The 6072-nt window shown below is 38.4% G+C and overlaps 1 protein-coding gene across 5 annotated transcripts in view; it reads right to left on the minus strand.

The window, feature by feature from the left end:
• The window catches only part of RNF216 (ring finger protein 216), a 141810-nt gene that overhangs the window by 134344 nt on the left and 1394 nt on the right, over positions 1 to 6072 (minus strand). The gene's annotated exons all lie outside the window — the stretch shown is intronic.

The following is a 6072-nucleotide window of genomic DNA, read 5'->3' on the forward strand; positions in this document are numbered from 1 at the left end:
AGAAAAAAAATAAGACCATTACAACCACACATAATATGGATCTTAAAACATGATGGTTGAGGGAAGGAATAGACATAAAGAATACATATTGAATGACTCCATCTAGATAAAATCTAGGTATAGTTTTTTTTTTTTTTTAAGATTTATTTATCTATGCACACAAGAGCTGGGGTACAGGCCAGAGGTGTGGGGGGTGAGAAGATTCACCAGAGACAGAGCGGGGAACAGAATAGGCAGACTGACCGAAATACACTGCTAAGGGGAGCAGTGGGCGAGTCAGGAGAGGTCTGCTGTGCCATGTGGGTTGCTCCCTGGAAGGCAGGGATCAAACTCATGCTGCAGAGGCTACAGATTGCCCCACAGTACGGTGCCCAACCCCTTGCGCCACCAGTGAGGCCCGGCATAGTTTAAACTTAGTTGTTTTGGGATGACACTTCATGTGCTGTGTATTTCAACACTGGACAAGTCATTCTAAGAAAAAAGTGGGAGGGTTTACCCCTGTGAAACAGTAGATGGAATTCACGAAGAGAGCACTATTGCCTTAAATTCTGTAGTTTTACTTTTTTGCGTAGGACTAGGCTGCAGCCAAAGGTTCGGGAGGTGAGAGGAGAGGGGTGCAGTACAGGAGGATTTTACTGAAATACACTGCTAAAGGGAGCAGTGGGCCAGACAGACATTCACATGCTACTGAAGTGGGTTAGCTCCCTGGCCTTAGTGATGACAGCACTGAGACTTAGCCCCTAGGCCACCAGGGAGGCCCTGCAGTTTGATTTTTGAAAAGTAATAATCAGTAAATAAGAATCAAAGGAAGCAAATTATAATTGCTAAGAGTCTTTTTAGTTCCAAGATCCTATTTGTGATCTACCCAGTCACTGAAGCCTTTGCTTTCTTTCTAAGAAAATCTTAATTTTCTTTGCTTTCTTCAGAGAAACCATATACTTCAGAGAGAGTACGGTTTTGACTTCTCATAAAATAACTACAATTATCAAATAAGATAATATGAGCATTTTTCCAATTTATAGAACACAAAACTGTATATCAAAACCAGTTTTACAATGGAACACTCTGGTCTCCATTACCAAAGAGGTATCTCAGTATTTAAAAACTACAATAAACGCAAGTGTGGGTGTCTCATTTGAAACCATAACGATGTTATTTATAAATAGCATGGCATAAAGGAAAAAGCTCTGTTGTGAAATTTGAACTGCATGAAGTACTTTTCTTACAATTTAGATTTTAAAAAAGTATTCTGTATACTTCATTCCAATAGCTAAATTTCTTATTTTATCTTTTATCGCAACTAGGTTCCTTTAATTTTACACTGGAAATCAAAGGGAAATAAAACTTACATAAAATTAGAATGTCAAGTCTGCAGTCAAATAGATTATTAGTGGTGCTTTAAAAGCAAGATTGTTCATAAGCAGCACATACAGTAGCCCTAAACTGTAGTGAGAAAAGAAGTCTGATGATGGAATTTCTTCTACTCCTAAGCTTCTCTTTGTGTAGGACTAGGCTGTAGGCCAGAGGTTCGGGAGGTGAGAGGAGTGGGGTGCAGTACAGGAGGATTTTACTGAAATACACTGCTAAAGGGAGCAGTGGGCCAGACAGACATCCTCTTACCTGAGTTCAGATCAGACTGCCTAAGTTTGAACCCTGAATTCACCATTTAGTGAATCAATGACCACATAAATTGCTTAATCTCTCTGACCTGGTTTCCTCATTTGTAAAATGAGAATACAGTTTTAAAATTAACTGAGTTAAATATAAATAAAATGTTTAAAGTCTGGCACATATGTCACAATATGATTGTTATTATTACCTGTGAAATAGAGACAGCTATTCTTCTTACCTTATAAAGCTGTGCTGGAGATTAAATGAGAAACCACATTGTAGATGGTCAATGCCATTCACACAGATATGTTATCACAAATGCACAGTAGATGCAGTGCGTATTAATAAGTTGACAATACAGTCAAACTTGGAGGGGGAACCCTTCATTTTCCTCTTCACTAGTATAACTATTCACAGAATTCTTACTTCCTTCTCTAATAAACTTCATTTTCCCTCTAGAAGTAGCAAGAAACAATATATATTTATTTGCTTCTTGATCAGACAGCTGAAGAAAATAGTTAAACAAAAGGAAAGATTAGAAAAAGGAAACGCCATCCAAGAATATTTCCGTTCTTACCTCTTTATTATAAAAATTATCAGATGTACATTTATGACCAAATTTTGCAGTCAAATATAAGCGTTAATGCTTCAAATCAGAACCACAAATAGACATAGATTTCATCACTTCAGTACTCTGGAGAATCTGTACTACTATATAGTAAAAGTTTAAGAAAATCAGATAATATTTCTAGGTTCTTTCCCACTTCCTAGAACTGTCCTAATGATCTTTTGTCTCCTTCTCTTCCTTGTGTGTATGAATCAATACATGACGAGAATTTGCATTTTAACTGTTCTCTCCATATACCCTTGACCATGTTGCATTCATAGCTGTATTTCCAGTGTCTCACACAGTTGTTGAATGAATATCTCCCAAAGTGAATTTTCCTGTCAGAGTCAGCAGTTCTTTGTAGCCATATATAACTAGAGTGAGATAACATGGCTTAAAGACAACAGTTGATTAAGATTTTCTTCAGTTATAAAGTATTGTCCATTATAGAAAATTTAGAAGACAGAGGAAATCAGAAAAAAATGGAAATCACTCATTGTTCTCTTAATTTTCTGGTTTTCAAAATTGCATCTCTACTTCCTTGTGACCAGAGTTCCTTGGGTCTCTAACAAACAATTTTCTTCTAATTTTTGAATTCATGTTGCTTCTCTATCTTTCCTTCCACATTTTCCTAATAAAGAATTGCATGGTGTACTAGTGTTCTTCCTTTCCAGGGTAATCTCCATAAATATGCCTGTCACTTCTACAACACAGATTTTGGGGTAATAAAAGATATTGCAAATTTAATGATAAATCTCCAGTATTCCAGAGAAAGGTAGGCAAAGGAGATTTAGGCAGAGGTTGGGAAAAACTGACATGCCCAAATCACACCAAGCCCAATATTTCTTTCTAACACATTTTTGAAGTGTATATAGTGATTACTGTCTTCCATTCAAATACTAGCTGCTCACCTCAACCATTATTTAGATCCATTCCTTTTAAGCCTACACAAAAATTTAATATTTAATCAACAACATAAAAAGTTAATGGTTATATCCAAGTTTAAGGCAATTTTTTTCCTTCCTTATAGTTTCTGATTTTTCTAGAATCAACTGGTATTATTCACATTATTTAAAATTAAAATACATTTAAAGAATTCAGCAAGCATTTATTGTGGGCTTAAGAATAGTAGTACAAAGAAACTGTATTACATATCAAGGGGAATACATACCAAAAATATATGACTCTTGCCTCAAAGAACTTGGAATCACCAAAGAGAGAGAAAATATGTTTAAGATTACATATACTATGAAGCATAAAGTCATTAGTGCAAAAGAGAGTATATTTCATTTGGGGGAATATATAGAATACATTCCACTTGGGGGCAGGGAGCCAGGAAGCTTACCAGAGATAGCAGTACTTAAGTTAAACTAACTTGTGCCAGTTCCAGTCCTAGCTTTAAGAAAACAGTGAGTTTTGGGGCCTCCCTGGTGGTGCAAGGGATTAAGACGGCACTATGAAGCTATCCACAGCTGCTGCAGTACCAGTTCAATCACCAACCAGGGAGCTGACCCACATGGAGCAGCAGACCTTTCCTGTCTCACCTACTGCTCCCCTCAGCATTGTATTTCAGCAGATCTGCCTGTTTTGCTCCCCACTCTGTCTCTGGTGGATCCTCTCACCCCCTGCACCTCTGGCCTGTACCCCAGTTTTTGTATGCATAAAAATAAAGAAATCTTTAGGAAAAAAGAAAAGAAAACTTTTACCTAAGTCACCACATAACGGTGTTAAGTCTGACTACCCTGCTGGAGAGACCAGACTTCAGGGAGAGGGAAAGAGCCTTCAGTAGTCTCTGATAAGGCATGCTTGTGAAGAAGTAAGTCATTCTGGTAGTGGATCCGTTAGCCCTACATTATCTCAGCAAATAGCATGTGGATAAGGGTAAAGATAGTTTAGGTGAGCCCTTTCCAAAATCTTGGCTTTCTAAAATGTCAACAAATAAAATTGTTTTATTTAAGTCACTAAGTTTGGGGATGGTTTGATATGTATAAATACATAATCAAAGTAGAGCTCAAATTTTATTTTTTAACCAATGGGAAGCACTACAATACGAGCTGTGCTTCCCCTCTCTCCCTCACACTCTCCCCCTGCCCCATTTTAAAAGCACAGGTTTATTAGGAAAAGGAGAAAGAAAATGAGAGGCACCTGCATTAGTCACAGGTGCACAGGAAAGCTGCCATTGCTGCTTTGCAAAGGAAAAAGGTTTGAGAAAAGAAATAACTGCATGGTCACCACATGAAGGTAGGAGAGCCCTGAGTTGTGCTTTTGGAAAATCAACCTAAAGCTGCAATGTGTGAGACAGACTAGAGAAGACATCTAGTGGCAGGAGACTCAGAGTAAGATTCAGTGAATTCTGAAATAGAGGTGTGGGGGTGAGGAGGCACAAGATGCTGATAGCAGAGTTCAATGGGATTTTTTTGTATGTAATTGGCGAACAGGGCAAGAGGAAGAAGGGAGTCAAAGTTGACCTAGATGTCAAGATCATGTGACTGGAAGAAAATGCAATTCATGTTAATTTTAATACGTAGACAAAATGAAAGAACTAAGAATAGCATCCATAATCACAGATAAAATTATGCAAACAATTAGTCTAGTTTAAAAGAGCTCTAGAAATCCTGTTATCAGTGTCTTTCTACAATAGGAAAGGTTTCATACTAAACATTAAATTCAAAATCCTCAGTGGGTGATGTTAACATATTACAACTGAAAATTAGTTCCGTTGCAAAACCTTATCCGGAAAGGGAAAACATCTATGTTTTCAGCAATCTTTTCATAGTAGAATCCTCTGTGAACTCATGACACTGCCCCTCTTTATCCCAACACTGCCTAGAGATTGTATATTCTCATGTAACACTGAAAGCCTTTTCTCTTAAACCACAAATCTCATCATGGCAGAACCAAAATGTTTATCATAGCCGACAAAGTGCTGCCTCAGAGGAGGCTGCTGAGATAGCTAGCCTCACCTCATATCTCTTCGCGTTCACTATTCTCCAGTGACAATGATCAGTTCCTTGAGTATGCTAACCTCCTTCCTTCTGCTTAGCTTCCTCTCTCTGGCTGGATTACTCTTCTTCACTGCCTGTCATTGACCAAATTAACTCACCTTAAATGTCACTTCCTCAGAGAAAAACTTTCCCTGACTATCCCCCAGTATTCATTCACACATCTCCCATTTCTTCGAAGTACTTATCACTATTAAAAATGGTACAATTATTTAGGGAACTATGTTTAGCATGTATTTCCTCTGCTAAAACAAGTTCCAAGGAGACAGGATCCTGTCTTATTCATTCCCATAGCTCCAGGACACCGCACACCACCTAACACAAAGCAGATAACCCAGAAAAGCTTTTTCAATAACTATCATTCACAGGTATAGCAGAATAATTACAAACACAAACCCTGGAACCAAACTGAGTTGAGTCCCAGCTCTGACCCTTACAAGCTTTGTGACTTGCCAAGCTATTTTCAGCACTTCATTTTCTTCCTTTTAAAAAATAAGGATGGGCCTCCCTGGTGCCACAAGGGGTTAAGCACCACACTATGAAGCAATCCACAGCCTCTGCAGCATGAGTTTGATCCCCAGCCTGCCAGGGAGAAACCCACATGGTGAAACAGACCTCTCCTGTCTCACCTGCTGCTCCCCTCAGCAATGTATTTCAGTCAGTCTGCCTGTTCTGTCTCTGGTGGATCCTCTCACCCTCCACGTCTCTGGCCTGTACCCCAGCTCTTGTATGCATAAATAAATCTTTAAAAAAAAATTAAAAACAAGGATAATAACAGAACCTACATCGCGGGCATTGAAAGAGTTAAAATATAGAAAATACTTAGAGAACAGGGTCTGGCACAGAGATAGC

This window comes from Talpa occidentalis, unplaced genomic scaffold, assembly GCF_014898055.3.
Source record: "Talpa occidentalis isolate TD23 unplaced genomic scaffold, MPIMG_talOcc4v2.1 talOcc4.12, whole genome shotgun sequence".
NCBI classification, from domain to species: domain Eukaryota; kingdom Metazoa; phylum Chordata; class Mammalia; order Eulipotyphla; family Talpidae; genus Talpa; species Talpa occidentalis.